General features: G+C 42.4%; 1 long non-coding RNA gene across 1 annotated transcript in view; it reads right to left on the bottom strand.

Annotated features, from left to right (window-relative positions):
- Window positions 1-2401: 2401 nt before the first annotated feature.
- Window positions 2402-23439, bottom strand: part of LOC120373905 — a 55084-nt gene continuing 34046 nt past the window's right edge. Inside the window, exons 2-3 of the long non-coding RNA XR_005585797.1 lie at window positions 7047-7194; window positions 2402-2649 (exon numbers count right to left, since the gene is read on the bottom strand). This is a non-coding gene — a long non-coding RNA (uncharacterized LOC120373905). The remainder of the gene's footprint in view (window positions 2650-7046; window positions 7195-23439) is intronic.

Below are 23439 nucleotides of genomic sequence, written 5' to 3'. Positions count from 1 at the left end.
AACTGTTGCATTTTAGGATCCAGGAATGGTATCACTGAATCTTAATCAGAGATCTGCACAAGCCCCTGAGAGTTTCTCTATCTGACACTGTGATTACTGCTTAAGAGACATCTGCTGCTGCATAAAATCAAATCTTTCTTTTCTATCCTCTATTGTATCAACCAGGAGTCTAGAAACAAGCTCAGGAACTCCCCAGCTGGGAAGGGTGGCTCAGCAATGCCTGCCATCTGAAGGGACTTTGTTGCACCATGGGTCAGCCCTTTGAAAGGCCTCTGGGCATACAGTGTGCAGACTGTACCCTGGAATGTGCCATATTAGAGGCTTTATTGCTCTTCAGGCATTTCCATGCAAAGGATGCTGCCCTTCTATCAGTGTTTTGGTAGGGATGCCAATTGCATATACTGAATATTCCTGTGGCTGGACATTTCTCGCTGGCCTTATGACATCTTGTGGCGGGACAGCAGCCTTGCTCCATTCCACCTAGTATGTGCTAGAGAAATATTCATTAAAAACAAAATATGTTGCTCTTATCTTTGTGAGTGACAGGACCCACTAGATGTCTCTAGCTTAGGGCAGCCAGCTCTCTCTACACAAACCACTGGGGGCCTGATCCTCTCAATGGGAGTTGAGGATGTTCAGCCCCTTGCAAAGATAGGATCCTAAAACTGGAGGTCTTAGAGAGTGACCAGATGTCTCGATTTTATGGGGACAGTCCTGGGGCTTTTTCTTATATAGGTGCCTATTACCCCCTCCCCACCCCATCCCGATTTTTCACACTTGCTGTCTGGTCACCGTAAGGTATTAGCAGGAGCTAAAGAGAGAGAGAAGAAGAAAAGCAAAGCTGGTTTTTCAAATCTGACCTCAAAGCTGTAGGGAGAGTTGAGTGGTCCCCCTGACCCAGGATAGTCTACTCTAAAAGGCGGTGGGCATCAAAAGAGAGAACATTAAAATATAGCCATCTCCCACTCGCCTCTGCATTTTGCCTCTCATAGGTCTCCCACTTACTCTGTTATTTTTTGTATCCCTCTCTCCATAGAGCAGAGGATGGATGCTCACAAGGCTCATTAATATGCGTAAAGTGTAGCATAATTAGTTGCCACAGGTAACCCTTCTGTAACTGTGCGAACTGAGCTAATGTGCAAATATCTGAAGCTCTGTGAGTAGAATGGTGTAAGTAAAAGTCCCCCTTTTCATAAAAGGAAATATTTGAATAATATGTAAATGTCCTGGATGTTATTAACAGGATGTCAAGGTTTGACAGTCCATGTTATTGTGGAAATAAATGAGTTTTGACACAAATAACTTAGATATGCATTGATTTTTTGAGCAAATGTTGTAATGAGATGTTATGTATTGTATTGCGGGTTTATAAAGATTTTGATGACTATTAGGAGAAAACATAACAGTGGATCAATTATTAATGTATTCATTAATGTGCTCCAAGGTGTTACAATAATTATTTTCTTTTTTTTCTCCTTCTCCCCCCAACTCAAAATGCATAATGTTCTTCCTGCATATTTAATCTACCTGCTTGAGACTATATAGTTCAGAGTCAATATGATGTTCAGATCATAGGAGTTAGGAAACAAAAATAAAAGAGATTGCACCTCACAACTGCTCATAAATATTATTTGAATGCTCCTTATAGTCTGTATTTTTTTCGTTTCTGCTCCCCAGTGAAGGAAAAGCCATTAGCCTCTGTTCTTCCACGGAACCTAGCTGACATTCTGGAACTCATGGTCAGGTCAACACTTCCTAATGTTGGTCAGTGAGCTTATATGAATTTCCATTGTGCTGGCATTTGCTCCTGAGAGGCATAGGAAAGATGCATCCAGAAAGCACTCAATGCCTAAGGAAAAACATCTGCTGGAGTAGCTTGCTGGCCAAGTTCACCAACAGGGGAATCTGCAGTTGAGCCATTCCGCTGAAACTGCCAGATGTCCCTGTTTCCATCCCATCCTGATTTCTGAAAGAATTGTCACAGACTCCCAGTAGGAGCTCCAGTGTCCTGGGTTGCATGACTGTCAGAGCTGTCCTACGCTGTACCTACTGCCACATCTCAAAGGGTGTTCCAAAGGGCATTTGTGTTTAAAAGGGGTGAGCCAGACATCAGCACATGCAGCCCAGCAGCAAGAACTCCCTAGTTGTTGTAACGTGTGGCAGATTGAGCCCAGCGAAAACGCATTTGGGGGCACTTAGGAACCCATCCTCCAATGCCCTACACCTTGTGTCGTCATTTGGACCAGTGCAAAGGGAAGTCAAAGTGTGCGCAAAATGCTACCACATCAGAATGACCACTGGAAGATGTCCCAAGAGGTAAAATTGCATTAAGAATAAAGAATAAATGGCGGAGCCTTCTATACCATCAAGATGTGCACATAACTTACCAGCGTTACCACATGATCTCTCTGACTGCAATCTTTGTCCTTTCTCTGTGACTCCTCCATTGTTAATCAAACTCGCCCATGAATCAGATCTGAATTTAGATTGTAAGATCTTCAAGGATGCAACCACCTCTTTAGACTCTAAGAGCTGGCAGTGCTGGAGCTCCTGGTTATGGCATGGTGGCCTTAAATGGACATATCGTTGCAGAAGTGCTGAAATATTACATGAATGACTTTTCTTGTGGTGCTTCAGCTGTCCTCCTGACTGGAAGAAAAAAGTGCCAGTTACTTCATGAGAGAGACTCTTCTAATAGTTGGGAAAGGGAGGGAGAAATAGACAAACTTTTGAGTCTTGTCTACGGTTCTAGGCTTGGTCATCACTAATTACTAAGACTAAATACCTGGGTTTACATATGCTGACCAATAAACTACCCTTAAAGACAGCTCCATTATGGACCACAGTACACATGAGGGGACAATGCTTTTGTTCCAGCCAATTAGCAACCAGACATTTAAGAGGAAATGACCAGTTTGTGTATTCCCCTCAGCCAATTGTTCAGCTCTGTATCCTGTTGTCATGCTGCTCATGACCGAGAGTGTCTACCTCAGGGCAGACTGTCAAAAACAGGGCAGACACCCCAAACTGACGGTGTGTTCTATAATTGGATTTCACCAAGCCAGTAACAAATGTGAACTCCTGGATCACTGAAACAGTCTTACCATGGAGTCACAGACAGTCCCCTGAGGGTCTCCAGTCTATCCTGCCACCCAGACAAACTGGACTTAGTGATAAATGGTCACTTACACCAAAAATCACACCACATTCAGGTTGCTTCCAGTCCCAAGAGAACAGTCACTTGCCTCAGATCAATCGGTACCCTAGATCTTACACCAAAGACAACGCCTGTAATCAGTCCTGTATTAAACTATCTAAAGGTTTATTAACTAGGAAAAAGGAGTAAGTTATTTGCAGGTTAAAGCAAGCAAACATATACACACAAATGAGTTATCATCTAAATCCTAAGAGTGACAGAGTTGTAGCTCAAAGTGTCTTTCAGGGCAGGGCCGCCCGGGGGGGGGGGGGCGCTCTGTGTCTTCGGCAGCACTGAAGGGCTCCCCGCCACCGAAATGCCGCCAAAGACCTGGACCGCCGTCGGGTGAGTACAAGTGCCACAGCTCCCCCGCTTTGCCCCAGGGCCCCTGAATCCTCTGGGCAGCCGTGTTTCAGGGCAGACCCAGGAGACAGCCCCTGGGGATCTCTGGCTTCAGTTTAGAGTCTCTGGTCCTTCAGAGTTAAACCAGCTAAAAAGATGAAAAATTGTCACATCAACTATCTTTTTATTTCCCTCTTCCAGCAAAGCAATGAGACGAGGCCTTCTGCACACAGGGCTATTAACCAATCTTTCGTATTGTAATGATCCTTGCTGGCTCATCTGATTTTGATAGTTCTTCTGGATGGGCAGGCGGGATGATTCCCATGCCTGGGTTCACACAAGTTCAGAGCAAAGTTTCAAAGTTATAAAGCAAAACTTACATATTTTCCCATAGCCTGGAATACACCCATTACAAGTGAGATTAATGCATGCAGCAATTTACAAGCATTTAACAGAGGCTAAACATTCAATACATTTGTAGAAGACTAATACGTATTTTAAGCAAAACTAACATGCAGGTGACCTGGTCTGGTCTCCAGCTATGAGGTTGTCAGTTCTTAGCTGATGCCTGCAGCCTGGGCAAGAGCTGGCATCTGCCCTGCCAGTGTCACACCTGTACATTACTATTTCCCAAACAAGAGGCAGAATGAAAACAAAATAATTAGAAATTTCCCATGAAATGTAATTTTGAAAAATCATTTTCATTGAAGTGCTTTATTGTGACACAATGGAATTATTTTCTTTTAATTTCATATTAAAATGAAAAAAAAACATGAAAAGTCATTTCAAAACATTCCATTTCCAAAAGATCATTTTTAACCTCAACAAAACGTTCTGTCCAGTGTTTGTTTTGTTTTGTTATTTCTAAACAAGATTTCATTGACATCAACATGTGTTTGTTAAACATTTCCCTTTCAGGATGAAAAAAACATTTTATTGGAAAATGTCTGACTAGGGCTACTAAAATCCCATCCTGAACTTTGGGAGGGTGGGAAGAAATCTAGCTCTGAAACCTAATTTTGTGACTGTGTCCATTCCCTAGTTAAACTAGGTAGCACATTTGTGGATTGTGTCCAGATATTGCAGCAACGGGCACATCATAAATACTAGAGAGAATTTGCTGCTTAAAACAATGCCCATTTTATACAACCAGTTAGCAGGCTATCTAGCTAGCCCATTATTTAGCTTCACTGCAGGTATCACAGTGCACAATGAGGAAGCTCATGTAATTATAACATGATCCTTAATGACTGCCTTTACCACACGTGATATATTGTACCTTTTTTACACTTGGTCAGTGGGCTTGAGGCATCCTGAATTGTTAAGCTACAAAGATTTCAAAAGTGTTTCCAGCCTTCGAGCATCCAAAATAATAAGTCATTTGAGGTCTTGTGTTTTCGAGAACAGGCACTGATTTTCAGAGGCAGATTAGAAGCCTGAATATTTGATGCTTTTTCTTTGTAGATAATAACTCTCTGATGGATTTTGCTCATAGACAGTCAGCATCACAGGATAAGTGAATCTGAAAGCAGTGAGAGTATATAATTGACCACACACTGGGATCTGTAGTTCAGCACAGTGGTGCAACCTTGGTGCACAGAAAGGAATATGCAGAAGAAGAAGGGTTTTCTTTGTCCTTTAAAAACTATGGAAGACTCTGGAGGGTTTAAAACTCAAATCCAAGCTGTAGCTTTCTCATGCAAAGAAACTTCTTACAAATGGCTCCTAGACACAATCTATCTTAGGTATTTATAGGATGCCAGTCACACTATGAAAATAATACCAGCCATTACTTCTAATGCTAATATTTTCACGGTATTCAAAAAGTGTCCTGTTTTTGATTTAGTATTTGTTTGGAGATCTGCTGTACCCCATCACCAACTACTACTAGCTGCTGGCAGCTCTGTAAGTAATGCAGCAGAAGAGAATAACTGGGATTCTTGCTAGAAACGTAAAGAAATGATTTCATGTGGGTTATTTGAAAGCTAATAATAACACACTGCAAGTATGCAGCTCTTTACCTATGCCTCAACAAGGATGTCACAATGTCCACAAGAAATAAGCTCCTCAATGAAGAGCTGCTGGATCAAACCTAACCCAGACAATGCAGGCCAGAAGCAGGAAAGACTGAATAATAGTACCGAGCTCATTCATCTATAGATTCCAAAATGCTTTAGAAAAGAGGTCAGCATCATTAACCCAGTTATAGATGGGGAAACCGAGGCACAGAGACGACCCTCAACCAAGGTCACCCAGAAGCGGAGCAGGACTAGACTTAGGGTCTTCTGAGTCCCATTCTGGTACATTATCCATTAAACCATACTCTCTAGTTTTTAAGACCCAGCTGGGTTATTGATCTCTCCTGTCAAAGGCAGCTGTCCTCCTGTTCATCCAAGTGGTGTGAAACTTGAGGGTCCTGTTCAGTTAGGCATTACAGCCCAGATCCTCAAAGTTATTTAGGCTCCTAACTTCCACTGAAATCAATGGGAGTTAGGAGCCTAAATACATTTGAGGATGCGGGCCTTAGTATAGAGTATCAGCTAGTGTCAGTGGTGAAAAGCTTTTTCTTCCCCCTCTAGCATGCCAGGAAAAGTTGCTCCCTCTTTCTAGAGGAGGATGTGACCACAGAGATCCATATTTTTGCCACCTGCAGGTTGCATTACTATAACATGATGTACCTGGGGTTGAATGCGGAAGCAATGCAGTGTCGCCAGCTTATGCAAATATGGTCATCCGACTTCTCAGTGCAGTGAACATCATCCCGTACAGCGCCAGTCTCCACATGGGTTCCCACTCTGTTTCAGGTGTCAGTTCAAAGCCTGGGTTCTGATTTGCAGGGCTTTCCATGGATTAGCACCCAGCTACATCTGTGATTAGATTCATGACCAACCAAGACAACTGTGCTCCAAAGTATGCAGTTTCCAAAGTGCCGGATGAAGAAGAGTGTGAAAACAAAAAGGGCACTCTCAGTCAAGGGGATTCAGCTGTGCAAGGAACTTCCAGAAGAGAATAAGCTAATTCAAACCTTGATCACCAGGCTGTAAGGAAATGTTGCAAGACCCACCAAAACTAGGATTATATTTACAACAGCAAACTCTACTCCAAGCAGAGAGTCTCGCTCCCAGAGAAAGGAACAGAAAACTCCCTGAGCTCCATTAGGGCTTCCTACACTAATCTAATTTACCAGGAATAGGTAGGTAGGTAGATAGATAGAGATAGTTGAATTTTTTTTCCAAAACCCTTTAAAAAATATGGCTTTTCAGAAAACTTTGTAATTTTTCAGTGAAATAAAGCAAAACTGGAGAAAAAAAGGAGGAAGTGGAGGAGAAAAAGTTGGGGACTGAAAAATTGAAAATTAAAAAAAAACATTTTTGGTTTTCAAAAACTGATTTTTGGGGGAAGGGTTGGTTTGATTTAATTTTTCATTGTGAAATTGGAAAGTTTTGAAACTGTTGACAAAAAAACCCTGAAAAATTAACATTTAAAAAAAATTAACAAACATACTTACAATTTTTACCAGCTTTGATAGAGAGAAAAGTATTTGTTCATATCTAAAAAGGATTAATTCTTTGTCCGCTCTGATGTGATTGCCAACAGGGAGTGACAGTTAGTACCACTGTAATGCCAGTTTTTGTGATATGAACAACGATTCAGACCTGTAATAAGACAACCAGGTCACTTCATATTAGACATCAAACATCAATGGCTTTTGGTCATTTCTGACCTTAGTCAGAGTTTAACAGATGATTTGGAGGTGACATGTTCTACATTCCATCGCTCTCCCTTGAGATATTGAGTTCAATCATATGTGTATTAAACTTTGTCCAAGCTCTCATATTTTCAAGGATTTTAGATCAGTTCCCTTCATCAGAGTATCAGTTCATAAGAAATGGTTATTTTTAGGGGATTTTTTTTTCTTGTTTGGTTGGGTGTTTGTTTTTTTTTCAAAATTAAGAAATAGTAGAAATAAAAACAAAACAAACATTAAAATAATGCTAAACTCCGACACAAACATACCAAGATCCAGTAATATAATACTAGAGTGCTCTTAAATTAATCCCATTTTGCACTGGTACTGAATGGAGAGTATGTGGCCTTTTATTAAGAAGCGCACCTGTAAAGGTATTGCCTGTAGATCATATGATGTGCCAGGAATACTGTAGCATGTCAAATGGAAATTTGCAAACTGCAAAGAATCTGGTGACCGGCCACAAAATAAACATTCTGCATTGTGCATCTTGTATTAACAGGACCAACAGCCACGCAGCTGGCAAGATCTAAATGATCAGAGGAAAGAATGGGAATTATTTGGAAAATTTAAATAATAACTCAAGGGCTGTTTGTAAGCTAATAACTATAAATCCTGAGCTAAAAACACTTCCTTGAGTTTATTTGCCCAGGAAATGGTTATTATTGAGTTACCAGGGCACAAATCAAATTACTGCAGTAGTCATGTTGAAATACGCTCTCCTTGCCTTCAAGCTTGTGCTCCGATCGATGACTATAACGCCTTTTGCTGTGGCTGGCTGCAACCCTCCAAACTCTCCACTCACGTGGCCATAACATGGCTGCCTTAGCCCTGTCCCTTTCTTTATCCTGCCTCGCTTCAGTCTCCATGTCTCCTAATATGAGTAATTCTACAGTGAAGGAGAAGGCCCTGACCGCCTTCAGACTGGTGGTGTTTAATTTCATTATCTAAAGAGGAGTTTAATACCTAAATCAGTAGTAACCATAGGTTGTAATAGGAACTATGGATAGAAGGACGGCAGTGGTGGTTTAGGCCTGTGTGATTGTAGAGGGCCCCACTCTTCCAGGACCAACAGCCAGAATTCTATTCCATGCTCACAGTTCCATCTGATTTCACAGCCTCTGGGCGAGATTAAATTGACTTGCTACCCAGCACCTTGGGGAACAGAGGGTGACTGGCGCCACAAAGCTTCACAAGGAGATATTGGAGAGAGCTCATTCCCCACCTGCAAAAGGTCACAGAATCTCTAGATTCAGAGAGTTTACTCAAGAAGGGACCATTGTCCCATCTAGTTTGACTTCCTGCACATAACAGGTCACTACTTTTCACTCAGTTACCCCTATATTAAGCCCTATAACTTGTGTTTGGCTACATCATATAGTTTAATCACCCTCAGTGTTAAAGGTGTGTGCCTTATTTCCAATTTGAATTTGACATGTTTCACCTTCCAGCCTTTGGCTCTTGTTAGGACTTTCTCTGCTACATTAAAGAGCGCCCTTTAGTATCAAATATTTTCTCATCGTAAAGGTACTTACACACTATAATCAAGGCACCTCTCAATCTTCTTTTCAATAAAATAAACAGATTCAGTATTGTAAGTCTCTTGCTATAAGGCATTTTCTCTGGGCCTCGAATAATTTTTGTGTCTCTTTTCTGCACCCGTGCCATGTTTCCACATCCTTTACAGAACTGAGTGGAGTATTAGTCTCACCAAAGCCACATACAGAAGTAAAATCTCCTCCCCGCTCTAATTCACTTCTCCCATGTTTATACAGCTAAGGATCACACTAACTCTTCTAGCATCAGCATTAGCCAAGAAAGATGGGGCAGGGTAATAGGGTAGGTCTTGTGGATACAGAAGGTGGGGGGGGGGCAGATGGTGTCACACACACGTTATTTCACATTGGTCCATAGAAATCTTATGGTCCCCTTGAGTTGGGAGCTCTCCATCATTAAGTCTGTGTATGAGATACACTTTGCTCCAAAATCCAGTCAGTGTTGCAAGAAAGGAATTTGGTTCCCCACTTCTCATATTGTTTAAAATGCACAGGCCTTTTGCCTTGGATGCTCTACTAGAAACTGCAAGCCTACTGTCTGCACTGACCTTGCTATGTTCCCTGCTTTAGTGCGGACTGACAAACATGTATCTGAATTGTGTTTTCATGGCTGCTTTTCTGGTTTAATGGCATGTTATAGATTAAATGGTCACCAATTGAATGGGCCTTGTTGGTTTATGAAATAGCTGTTAATATTAGATCACACAGTTGGGAATATTACAGTGTGCTCGTGTGCATTAAATATTAATTTGTCTGGTGAAAGCTGAGACTATTTGAAGTGTAAGAATTGAAATTTGGGCAGGGCTGCAGTGTGTTGTTGCCAGTGGCTTAATGATGTATGCACTGTACGCGCTATGCCGCATCTTTGGAGTTCCATGGCCTTTGGTTAAGAGCTCTGGCCTGTATTTTCCACAAGGTTCTATCCTTGTTCCTAAAAAATATTTAAATAAAAAAGTTTTCCATTGTCCACAATTTTTCTTAATCTTTCCTGGGCCTTGTCTGCACTGGCAAAAATGGGACACGATGGTGGCATGGAAAACTGTAGTATAACTAGTGCTTAGTGCCCAGATCCTTAAAGGTATTTAGGCACCTAACTACCAGATTTCCAGTATGAGTTAGATACCTACAAATCTTTGAGGAGCTGGGCCTACTTACTGTTACCACCCTGCACCACCTAACCCTTTTCAGAGCAAAGTCAGGCAAATACGGTAGTAAAAACAATAGACCTTGCCTGCATCCACTTGCCCCTTACTACCACTGGGGCTGCACAGGGTTGGTGAACCGTGAGTCTCATTCTTGCCAGTGCAAACTCAGCCTTGGTGCCACGACTTTTTGCAGGTTAGGAAATCAGAGCAGGCTGGGCCAGCTTAGCCTAGTGTCTTGAGTGTGACTGCAGTGAAACATCATGGCATTTTGAAATCAAGTCAGGATTGTTGCTGATGTTGAACAAGTTATGTACTGAATTCACTGGGAAAATTCATGAAGTAGCCATTTTCACTAATGGCGGTTCCTGGTATTGTAAACTAGGCTGGCTCTTATGGACTATCTATGCAGCAATATAGACACAGAAACTTAGTTCCATTGCTGCCCAGTTATTTGGGGGTGGGCACATTATAGATTGATGCCAACTAACAAATGATGTGTCCCAGTCCAAAGGATTTCCAATCATTACACAGATCCAGAAACTGGTTTTAACTGGATACACAGCTAGGGTTTGGTGAAACTGTTCAAGTTTAAATGACTTGGATAATGGAGTGGAGGGTAGGCTTATAAAATTTGCAGATGACACCAGGCTGGGAGGGGTTGCAAGCCTTTGGGAGGACAGGATTAGAATTCAAAATGACCTTGGTAAATTGGAGAATTGGTCTAAAATCAACAAGAAGAAAGTCAATAAAGCCAAATGCAAAGTACGACAGCTACACTACGGGAAGGAAAATCAAATGAACAAATACAAAATGGGGAATAACTGGTTGGGCAGTAGTGGTTCAGCAAAGGATCTGGGGTTATAGTGGATCATAAATTGAATATGAGCCAACAATGTAATACATGTAGTTGTGAAAAAGGCAAATATTGTTCTGGGATGTATTAACAGGAATGTCTTACATAAGACACAGGCGGTAATTATCCCACTCTACTCGGCCTTGGTGAGGCCTCCACTGGAGTAGTGTGTCCAGTTTTGGGTGCCACTCTGAAGAAAAGTCCAGAGGAGGGCAGCAAAAATGATAAAAGGTTAAAAAAACATGAGCTATGAGCTATGAGGAAAGGTTAACAAGAACTGGATATGTTTAGTGTTGAGAAAAGAAGACTGAGGCAGGACCTAATAACATTCTGTAAATCTGTTAAGGGCTGTTATAAAAGGGCTGTTGATCAATTTTTCTCCATGTCCACTGATGTTAGGACAAGAAGTAATGGGCTTAATCTGCAGCAAGGAGATTAGGTTAGATAATAAGAAAAATTTGCTAACTCTGAGGGTAGTTTCAGCTCTGGAATAGGCTTCCAAGGAGGTTGTGGAAGTGCCATCACTGGAGGTTTTTTTAAGAACAGGTTAAACAAACACCTGTCAGGGATACTCTAAGTTTACGTGGTCCTGCCTAGACTTCCCGAGGTCACCTGACATCTCTATGATTCTAAGTGAAATAGCCAAAATAAGAATTGCGCTGACACCTTGCCCAAATCCGGAACCATAAACAATCTAGTTTTAGGTTTGGTTCCGAACAGCTACCTGTTTACTAAGGTTGTTCCTTTGAACTGTTTCTGTCTATCTTAGGGCTTTACACTGAGTACCTTCCATGTAAAATCAATAGCAACAGTGAAGTCCCTAGCAGACTTCATGGAGTCTCTGGCCCTTCTTCCTTTTGGGGGTCAAAGCTGTGCTTGGGGTGCAGTTTTTGGTTTTTATTTTAGATGTTTTAAATGTCCCCTTTTGTTTTGGTTGGTCAGCAGCTGGGGCAGAAGGCAGAGGAAGTGATGTGGCTGTGGCTTTTAGCAGAAAGCCTTTTTCAAAGAGGAAGGTTTTGCAGCATTTCCTAAGGGTCAGAGTCTGAACGTTTCCTAGAGATGGTGCAACTCAGTTTCTCAGGCCAATACTCCTTGGTTTCAGATAGAACAGGAAATGAAAACAGCAAGAGAGAACCCTGCACCTCATTCAGTTCAGGCTGTGATCTTGCCGAATGTAATTATTTAGTCCAAACACATGCGCACTTGAATAGCTTTACACACGTGAGCAACCCCGTCGACTTCAATGAGACTACTCATGTGCTGAAAGTGAAGCACATGTTTGCAGGACCAGTGCCCTAATCCCCTTGTCGTTTCAAAGGAGTGCGATATCCTCTCGGTGTCACACTGCTGTGCAGAATTGCTGTGCACTGTTTAAACGCTGCACTATTGAACCCCAGCGGCAACTGCATTTCTGTGACTGAAGCAATCCTGCTATCTGTGGCTTGTAACTTTGTTGAGCCCTTTCGGGTGTTTGGCTGAAAAAGGCCACTCTGTAAATGTCAGTTATTCGTTGTATTGTCCATTTTTAAATTACGATGGTTTGAGTTTTTTTCTGTCAAGAACTCGGATGCCTTCAGGATTGGGCACCTAAAAATTCGAATGTACTATTCTTATTATTCACGGCTTGCATGCCTTATGGTGAGTGATCCCAATGTGGCTTCAGATGGCTAAATTAACCACTAGCACTAGCAAAAACAGCTAGCTTACTCCTTCCAGCTCCATGGTACATCTGCGATTTCTGATGGAGTTCAAGATATGCAGAAACCTCATACAGCAACTCTGACTTCTTCCTCAGTCTGGTGAGACAAACTCCCTCCCAGAGGATATCTGTCAAGGACTGCTACTGCTCTGATATTCCCTGCTTACTGTTCCTTTGGGCAAGTTTGTTTTACAGGGAAATTCAACAAGCAAAGTTATGGTTGAGACTAAACCGTGGGGCCTACATTTTCAAAAGTGACTAGTGATTGTTGGGTGATGAGTTTGAGACCCTTTATAGCAGCTCGGCATGCGGGTGCTCAGCACTTTCAGAAAATCGGGCATCTTTATGATGCCTCAAATTGCCCAACCAAAAATAGAAGCACCCAAAATCACCAGCCCCTTTTAAAATGTAAATCATGGTGTCCACAGGATACATGGGAGGAATTAGGTCATTATAATTACTAAGATGGGAAGCTACAATAGATACCTTCAGGTGAGTAGCTATTTCATCTCTGGGAAATACATGGCTTTATCTCAAATCCACCTTTGACTATTCTAGCGTATACACGTTTGGGTGGGAAAGAGTGAAAAAATAAAAGGAGCAAACTGCTACAGCTCAACAGGAAACATGTGGTGACACTAGATAAAAGAGGAAATCACAACTTAACATCCTCTACTTTGGAGATGGTTCTGTTTGATTAATGCTGCATTGTGAATATGATCATTCTGATAAAAAAAAAAACCACCAGCACTGTTCATATAGGAAAATTCTCCAATCAGTGGCAAAATGCTCTTTTCTTCCTTTTTGTATCTAAGCAGATTTGGGGTCCTGCCAGCAATGAAGTAACACGATATTCAAAGCCCTGCCTCTAAGCTAATACCAAAACACACACCCCCTTATTCCTGAGCGCATATTCATTTGAACCACAGTGACAGGCTCATTTAGAAACAAATTAGGGGTTAACGAAGAAGTCCATGACGGAGGCAGAATCGAGTTTCCCTTTTCCCCTCACTGTCTGTTAGAATTAGAAAGTGTCTATGAGCAGCGTGTGTCAAGAATATGAACGTGAGATGTCATTTCTGCTGCCTCTAATTGAAGCCAAGATAAATGAAGTGGAAAGGCGGCGTCCGATCCAATCAAAACATGAAAAAGGTATTTTGACATGTAAATTACAAACTTCCTGTGTATTTTGTCTCCCCAATTACACCCTCCCCTGTCATGTTTCTTTAAATTATATCTTAATCTCCCAGTCTCCTAATAATTATGTCATCATTCTTGGGCCTTGAACACTGTGTAATGGTATTTTATAGGATGTGCCATTCATTATTAACTAAACTCACTCTCTGTCCCCAGTGATGCTATTTCTCATGGTGTTCAAATATGCACTGTGTCAGTTCTCCCTTTGTAAATGTTAGGCCAGTTCCACTCACTGCACCTTGATTAAATGGTATGGAGTAGGCGAGGTGCTTTCAGACCAGTTATTCTGCCCATCATTATTTTGTAGGGATGCACACGCCATAGGATTTTTTTAATGGCACGGGAGAGTGGTTTGAAATGTAACTCCCCAGTCAGTTTGGATCATTTAAAGTGGCTCTTTGCTCTCAGTGTAACTGACTATTTTTCTCTGTGCATTTCTAAAGAGTAGAAACCATTGGCCCCCATGGAAACAAGCAGTTAAGGGGTAGGGAGTAAGGTAAATGCAAAGGGTAACCACGTATGCATGGGAATCTTTCCATTGACTTTAATGGGCTTTGGATGAGATGATAACAGAATGTCGCCATGTTACACAGCCCTGTGATGGTTTCAATCCTAGGTACAAAACTGTTATTGTCTGGGGTGAATAGCCAACTAAAGGTAGAAATATAGATAGATCTGTCTGCTGGGCTTTTATATCCCAGTGGTAAGAACTGCAGATTACTGGCAAATGACTATCCATGGTTGGCCTGTCCTGAAGGAGAGACAAAGGATACCAACCATTGTGCAAGTTCTAATTCCGTACAATTCAAAGCACAGCAAAGTACAATCCATGGCCATGCAATAGTCTGAAGTTTTACTGGTTAAAAATCTCCTTCTTAAGGAGATCCCAAAGTAACTCAGTGGCTTTGAGTCACAGGCATTTTGAGCACACCTTTTTTTTTTTTTTTTTTTTGATCCAGATCTAGTTATTATGGGTTCTATGACAGGGTGCGACTTACCACCAGTGCCTTCTGCTGGCTGTCACAGGGATTAGCTCTTATCGCCAGTGTGCCCTCTTCTGGTGGTGCCAGGCCGCCATCACTTCTGGTCTAGGACCCATGTCACTCCCAGGACCATAGCATCCTCTTCAGCCACACAGCCCTCTGGCCATGTTATGCTCTGGTTTCCCCCTTCCAGGGGCACTGCAATATCGTCCATTCACTTCCCTCAGTGGCAACTGCAGTCCAGAGTTCTGCCACTTCCCCAGTGGCAACTGAGGGGGTACCCAGGCCCACCCACTACTCCAGATGCCGGCCCAGGGACCCTGTAGATGGCTGCCACTTGCTGTGTCCTCTCCAACTTCTCTCACTGGGCCACTTCCCTGTGGCCTCAGCACCTTCTTTGCCTTTGCCTCATGGCCTCAGCCTGCAGATCCCTGCAGGCCGTCAGGAGCTGCCTGTAGCTCCCTGGGTCTCTACCTGCAGCACTTCTATGTCTAGGGTGCTTTCTGCCTTCAGCCTGCAAGGCAGCCAGTCCTTCTCCCTCCTCAAGCTCCAGAGACTGACTGAAGCTGCTCTGCTCTGCAGCTCTTCTTATGTGGGCTAGCCTGGCCCTGATTGGCTGCTCCTCACAGCCCCTCTCTGATTGGCTGCCTCCTGTGCAGCCTCCCAAGGGCTCTATTAACCCCTTAGAGCAGTGTTTCCCAAACTTGGGACGCCGCTTGTGTAGGAAAAGCATCTGGCGGATCAGGTTGGTTTGTTTACTTGCCCCGTCCGCAGGTCCAGCCGATCGCGGCTCCTACTGGCCGCGGTTCGCCGCTCCAGGCCAATGGGAGCTGCTGGAAGCAGCAGCCAGTACGTCCCTTGGCCCACGCCACTTCCAGCAGCTCCCATTGGCCTGGAGCAGCGAACCACAGCCAGTGGGAGCCGCGATCAGCCGGACCTGCGGACGCGGCAGGTAAACAAACCAACCCGACCCGCCAGGGGCTTTCCCTATACAAGCGGCATCTCAAGTTTGGGAAACAGAGCCTTAGAGCCCATCACAAGTTCACACACACACTGGAGTTTTCTTTGAGTGTCAAGTGTGAATGAACCCAAAACCTCACAGTGAATTCAGCCCATTTTGCCTGTTTTTAAATGGAAATCATGGGTGAAATCCTGGACTTTCTGAAGTCAATGGGACTTTGAGGAGTCAACAGAACTAGGATTTCAACCTATACTTAGGGCCAAGTTTGCCTAGAATTTGATCTATACTTATCTGGAATTCTGGATTGAATTGAATACTTTGTCCAGAATTCCACCCAAATTATCCAAAAGATTCACAGGCTTCTAAGTAATCGGATCCAAATGTGGACTTTGCAATAAACAGTGTTTTTTGCTGCTCTAGGGATCTTCAAGAAAAGATTGGCTGGGCTAACATGTTGCCCTTTAATCATATTCTGTTACAGTATATATTTGCTTTAATGTAGCTTACGCCACAGTACAAGGTTCCTTCCATTTTGCAAGTATCTAGAGAAAATGCTCTGCAATAATATAACTTGTGCCCAACAACAACAGGGGAGTAACTAAAGGAAAAATAACTAGAAATCATCTAAAAGTGCTGCTAAACAATTTCAGTCTCACTAGAGGGCTTTACAGCCTCAAACAAGCATTTTATAAAGCAAAGAAACCTCTAAAATGCTTTAACTACAGCCATTTTGCTGTTATTAAATATCGAGATGCGTGTGCACACACATTTTAGCTGCTAGGGTTAAATTGTGTGGTGAAACATGGAAGTCCCATTCTTAGACACCTGCCTGCCTGGCAGGAATTTTGCACTGAACCTGAACTGTGGATTTCTTTGGTTTAAAATCTTGTACAAATGAACAGTGATCTCAATATTGAGAGCCTAGGTATAAAGGATTTTGTTCTGGACATTCCAATGGCCACCATAGCCAAAATGTGACACAGCAGATCATTATAAGGGCAAATCTGACTTAGTCCTTGTTGACATAGGCTCATGTGTCAAGGAAATAGTAGAAGTGAATCCTGCAGCTCCTTTTAATTTCAGAGTCATGAGTGAAATCACTGAAAAAGTTCTATTCTTGAGTCCAGCTGGCGAACGCCAAAGTGACCTTCATTTTCAGGCATGTGTTTGTTTGTGTGGAGATAGCAAGGAGGGCTTACCCAGGCTGGATTTAATCCAGGAGAAGTAGATACTCCATTTTCATTTCGTCTGACCTTCCGTCACACGATGTAAACTACAGGTGTTCAGGCATGGCAGGCCCTGGCACTATTCCAACACTGGTTTCACTTTAATTAAAACCATCTGAGCGTACCGAGAGCCCCTCCCCCCACAACAGAGTCATTCACCCGGCCCAGGGTTTAGAAAAACTCATCCAGGTTTCTCCAACACAGAGACAAACCCGCCTCTCTCAGTGAAGTGCATTCAATAACAAACGTTTACCAGAGCTCCATCTAGGGTGCAAATGGACCACCTCCTTAGGTACTGTACCACAGAGTCACTGCAGTCAACAACACTATGATGATTTACACCAGGTAAGAATCTGGCCTAATAGATCTATACTCATTCAGATCATAATATTCCTATTCAGTCAGGATTGCTTGATTAATAGATTGTCTTTAATGAAGATATAAGGGCAATTCAGAAAAGAGAGGGTTGGTACCCTTAGCATCATGGTAACTGCTGATACATAGCAACAAACTATACAGCTGTGTGTTTTACAACGCGATCTGAGTGAATAATGAGAAAGTTGTATATAACAGTCTTAATAGCTGTGCAGCCTGCAATGCATTTTCTGTGCAAGTCGCACAATTACGCTGTTAATTACACATTTAGAATGTGTGCCCATAAAAGCATTGTGTACCAGGCAACATTTTTTTTATGCCGACTGGTATTATAAATGCCTTCGCATCTTCCCCCAGCCCCTGCCCCAACATGCTTTGAATACATCTGCACTTTAATAGATTCTGTCATGTGCAGCCTAAAGTGTTCCACTCACTCTGTTGCAAAGTTTATTGTGCCCTTACTGGGTGATATTTCTGTATTGATAATAGATATGTAGGCAGAGCCAGCAGCAGGAAGGCACAGCACTGCCAAAGGGGATAGCAGGGTTTGCACCCTAGGCCAGCAAATGCTAAGTGAATCATAGAACTGATTCTCTCAGGCACTGGAAAAGAGACTGCTGGAGAAAGACCTCCCCTGCCTCCCACACTGGCTGCTCTGCGGCTCCTGCACAGAGAAGCAATAGTGTCAGATCAAGCCGGCAGCAAAAAATGCCCCAGTAGCAGCCACCCGAAGAGCAGAGGAAAATGTAAGGAAAGCTTTAACAAAAGAGAGGCAAAAAAAGCTGGGGTCCATTGAGTTTTTCTTAAAGCGGTCATACTGCATGGGCCGTGTATACATACTTCATTAATACTTAGATTAGGATCAAGAGCAATCTCTGATTACATACCCATATCCTTCTATTGCCTTCTCAATCTAAGACCAAGACCAAACAGTCATATTACTTGGGGTCTGCTAGACAGTTGTATTATTTGTACAATACAGGTTCATAGTTCGCAAGACTAGATGGGGCCACTGTAATCATGTAGTCTGAGCTCCTGCACAAGACAGGCCAGAGGACTCCCCCAAAATAACCCCCGTTTGAACTGGAGGAGCTCTTTAGAAGAACACCCAATCTTGCTTTAAGCATACGACAATATGTAACAAACTATTATCACTAATACTGCTGTGCTGCCTAGAGGCTCCAACAGATTTGGGATCCCATTTGCCAGGCACACCTCCAGAGTGAGAGGCATCCTCTGTTCTGGAGCGTCTACTTGCCATCTAGGTCTTCACATGTTTATTGCACACTACTGGCTCCCAGAACTTCACTGCGATCGAAGGGTTGGATCCTCCTGTTCTGAAAGCACCTGCCCTAACCACATGAACTAAAGGAGAACAATGGGAATAAAGCTTTATCATATCAGTGCAGCTGATATCACTGCAGGTTCCCATTCTAGCACAGGAGTGCTCTATATTTGTATACAGGTAAACAGTTAATAATGATGGCACTCGAGACTATCTAGCATTGTTCCTGGGTTTTATAAGACCAATACAACTTCTTGTTATGCACTGCAAATAGCTTCCTCTTGCTTCTCTTTACACCAGCTCTAAATCCAGACAATAGTTCAAATATAAATATTTTAACCTTACCTTGGATTATAAAATATCATAACCATGCAGAAAAACAACACAGGGAAATCCTGGCTTGGATTTCAGATGGCAAATCCTTTAAAACTTCCCTCCTGTGGTTAATGACGGTACCAGATTTCTTCTGTTAGCAATTGATACCCTCACATTCTACCACTGGTTATTACTCATTGCTACATTTATTAGAGGTGGTTAAAAAAAATCACATTCTGAGGAGAGAGGGGGTTAACCAAAAGAGAAGGGGGGAGGGGATTGTGAACATGCTTACAAACAAAAACAAAACAACACAATCGTCCTGGTTTTGACCAGCTATAGACCTGGTCCAAAAAAATGAAATTTGAAAATTTTTCAGTACAGAAAATTGTTTCTCGAAACTTTTCCACAAAAAAAGTTCTAATCATTCAACCAAAATTATTAAGTGCAACTAAAATCTAATCCAAATATCAATTATTCAAAAGGGCTGTATCTGAGACAAGGTCACGTCCCCCAGCCCTATCCCAGATAACAGGGATGCCTGGATAGCAAGTGTGGTTTTTCCAAGCCCAGTGAGCAATGTTCAGCTGCACATGATGGGAACCTGGGCTGGAGGAGTAGGGCAGATGGACAGTGTGCAGTGGGAATGGAGCAGCTGAAAGCCTTCTGCACTTAAGGATTTGAATTGGCTCCACTTTCCTTTTTGCTGTATAAAGTTTTATAAAATTAATTCTTTAAGTACTTAGGGGCTTTAGAGAATTCCACCACCTTCTATGACATCTTCTGGTGAATCGGCCCTGCTGTCTTTCTGTAAAACATCTGCAAAGCCCACATCCCAGATTATCTGACCACTCTGTGTCCTAAAGGTTTCAGGTGCCCCCTACCAACAACAGGTGCACTGTATGTGCATGTATGTATGTATGTGTGTACGCATTTTACTTAGTGGCCTATAAAGCTGTGGGTGCCTGTATTTCTGTAAATGCACTTTTTCATGTTCTGTTTGAAAACTTGACTTATTTTTTAAGGCAAAACCTGTAATGCCATGTGCCATTTGGGTAGTTAGGCATCTTCAACTGATACACAAAAAAGCATAGTTTGTGCAAATCTAGGGACAGATCCTCACTGGTGTAAATCAACGCAATTTTATTTGAGTTAAGTGGCTATACACCAGCTGAGAATCTGGCCCCAGGAACTTCTGGGCTCACAAACTTTCGTAGAAAGATTTGCGTGTGACAAAAACACAGGAGTACAACATTGCACATGCAGATTTTATACTGCCATCGCTTTGTGTTTCCATTACATTAAAAGCTTACTGAAAAGTAGTGCATAGTACATGCACCTGGTCAGTGCCTTAAACGAAGAGATGGGCCCAAGCTGCAAAGACTGGATGCAGATCCAAATTTTTCCAAGTTGAAGAGTGGAGGTTCTGAGACAGGGTGTCAGTTCAACCCATTCACATCTAGATTTGTTCTAGGGAACCAAACTATAAGGTGATAAGATGGGCTTTGTTCTGCTGAATATGAAAAGATTTCATGTAGGATGTCCTTTGTTTAGGAAGATTTTGGCAATGAACTTATTGGAGCATTAAAGGACTTATGCAGGTGGCAAAGGTATCGTGAGTTAATTCCACCAAAAATATATATCCTGGATAAACCATACAAAAATCATAGATGAAAATAAAATTAACTCCCTCTACTGCATAGCAAAAGGTAGGCCTTAATGAGATTCTTAACTGATTCAGAACCTCTCTAACTTGTGTTTCACTTTAATGCTCAAAGTCCAGCAGTCTGAGTCTTGGGACAACATTAAAGAACTAGCCGAGATGCTGGTGCAGTCCTTGCATGTTGTTATACTACCATCTACTGATAAAAGGATGCTACTTCTCTGAGATCTTATCTCCTGTCTTAGTCACCTTGGTACAATGAACAATATTTCAAGTCAATCAGGGCTAGAGAATGAGCTTTAACTGCCGCTTTAAACATCATCACCTCAAAGCTCTTCAGGTCAATGTGTCTGTATGTATTCATAGAGCAATCAACAGCATGGGGCTGATGGTAAGGTATTATTTTCTCTTTCTTTCATGGCACGAGAACCAAAAAAAAGTCAATTATCATCAAAAGCCTTTTCTGGGGTGTGGTGCCTTAATATAAATGATGAAATATTAAATCACCAGTTTAAAAACCCTCCAGCCAACTGCGATGCGAGCAAAATTATTTGTGTTAAATAGGAGTTTGAACCTGTGAGAGGTTGCGAGCACTCAGTTATGAACAGAATGAAGGGCAGTTGAGGGGTTCAGCATTGTGTAATACTGCCACTGTCCTGTAGGAGAAGCTCAGCATCTGCAGGGATCAGGCCCTGCCATTAGGATGACCAGACAGCAAATGTGAAAAATTGGGACGGGGATGGGGGGTAATAGGAACTTATATAAAAAAAGACCCCAAAATCGGGACTGTCCTTATAAAATCGGGACATCTGGTCACCCTACCTGCCATCAGTTAAATAAAAACCCAATCAGCTTAGATGATTTATTCTGCCTGAATAAGGAATCTACCAACTTTGGGAGTAAAGAGGAAAACTAGGGAACTGTCATTGCCTCAGGCTTCAGCAATGTTTCCAAGAGGCGACAAATGTATCATTTCGTTTTGCATCCTGCGCCCTTCCGATATGTACCTGAAGTAGAAAGAGTGGCAAGCACCTCATGCCATAATGACTTGGGGGCTAATTAGATACTGGTAATTAAGGAAAGCTTTTGTTCTGACTAAAGTTTTTTCAGATTGCATTGTTGATCCAAGAAAGAAGACCATTTACCTTTACATTAGTTTAGTCAGAGAGAAATTAAATGTCAGTTTTATCTTGATTCATCACAACCCTTTAATCAATGTCAATGCATCAAATCCCCCCTATCATTCCTGACTTATAAACCCAACATTAAGATCTGGTCTACACTAGGAAATTAGTTTGATATAACTACATCGCTCAGGGTGTAAAAAATCCACCCCTCTGATGTAGGTAGCACTAGAATCATAGAATATCAGGGTTGGAAGGGACCTCAGGAGGTCTTCTAGTCCAACCCCCTGCTCAAAGCAGGACCAATCCTCAAACGGCTTTTTGTCCCAGTTCCCCAAATGGCCCCCTCAAGGGGTTTAAGAGGCCAGTGCTCAAACCACTGAGCTATCCCTGACGGGAATTCTCCCATCAACCTAGCTACCACCTCTTGGGGAGGTAGATAACACACAGCGACAGGAGAACTTTGTTCTTTCACCTTCCATCTTTTAAAAAAAGAAAGAAAAATTGCTGAAGACACCCTCCTTTTCCATGTAGAAAAGCAGCAGCAGGAGGGTAACAATGACAGATTGGGCTATGTTACAGTTAGGGCCCAATCCTTCCGCACTTCCCTCGCGGAAGTGTAAAGGCTAGAGATCCAGGCCCTTCCTCTTATAAAGTGGTGAGGGGATTTTATATTAGGAAAGAAAATAGCATCCAGCTGTCAGATTGTAGGAACAAAACCATTGTATTGTGCTGATGAAAGGTGCTAATGGTTGCCATGGTGGGTGAGGGTGTCTAGGATCTAAAGACAGTCACACACCTCATTACAGCCAATGGATGTGCCATGCACTCTCTTTCAGGCTTAGCAGAAGGAGCAGGCAAGCCCGTTTATGTAATAGAAAGCAGCTGCAAACTCTGTGGGCTACCATAAAGGGACTAAACCCAATGGCCACGGCTGAGATAACCCAGATTGCAACCTGGGAAACCCCTGGTAATCTATCACAGGGGCTAGAAGATTGGATGCAGCCTGCACAGGCTGGCACTCAGCAGGAAGCCAACAGCAATTGAAAGTAGCTCTGGGTGGACATTTTTGGCCAAAACTTTTCTTCAATGAAGAATGCAGAGTCAGCAACGCCCAATGGTTTTGTGAATTCATGATGGATTTGCCTGTGGCCCATACCCTCCATCCCCCAAAAAGTCCAACCATTTTGACATGTTCCAAATGAAATGTTTTTATTTTTTTAATCAAAATGACTTTTTGGTTCACACTCTTTCAATTTAATTTTTAAAAAGCTGAAATCAAAACAAAACATTTGCAGTCGAATGAAATGTTTCATTTGACCCAAAGTGAATGTTTATTATTATTATTTGATTCACCAAACAGGTTTTTTTTAAAAATTGTTTTCAAGTCAACCTGAAACAATTTTTCTTCTTCAATTTTTCAGAATTGCCAGCAAATGAAACATCAAGTTTGGTCCCTCCTATTTTCTCCCGGTGGCACATGGAGTGTAACAATATTTTGTTCTCACTTCAGTTGTTGGGTTAGTGTGCAGATGCTGGTTGGTGTTGGTGGTCTGTGCTACAGAGGAAGTCAGACTAGAGATCTAGTAGTCCCTTCCGGCCTTAAACTGTATGACTCTATGACCTGGTCTACACTGGGGGGGGGATTGATTTAAGATACACACCGTCAGCTTCGAGAATAGTGTAGCTGAAGTCAATGCATCTTAGGTCGACTTAGAATCACTTACTTCGTGTCCTCACGGCACAGGATCAACAGCCACTGCTCCCCCGT

Source organism: Mauremys reevesii, linkage group 10, assembly GCF_016161935.1.
Source record: "Mauremys reevesii isolate NIE-2019 linkage group 10, ASM1616193v1, whole genome shotgun sequence".
Classification (NCBI taxonomy): domain Eukaryota; kingdom Metazoa; phylum Chordata; order Testudines; family Geoemydidae; genus Mauremys; species Mauremys reevesii.
Note: the sequence above shows the minus strand (reverse complement) of the source record. Positions and strands in the feature narration are given on the sequence as shown.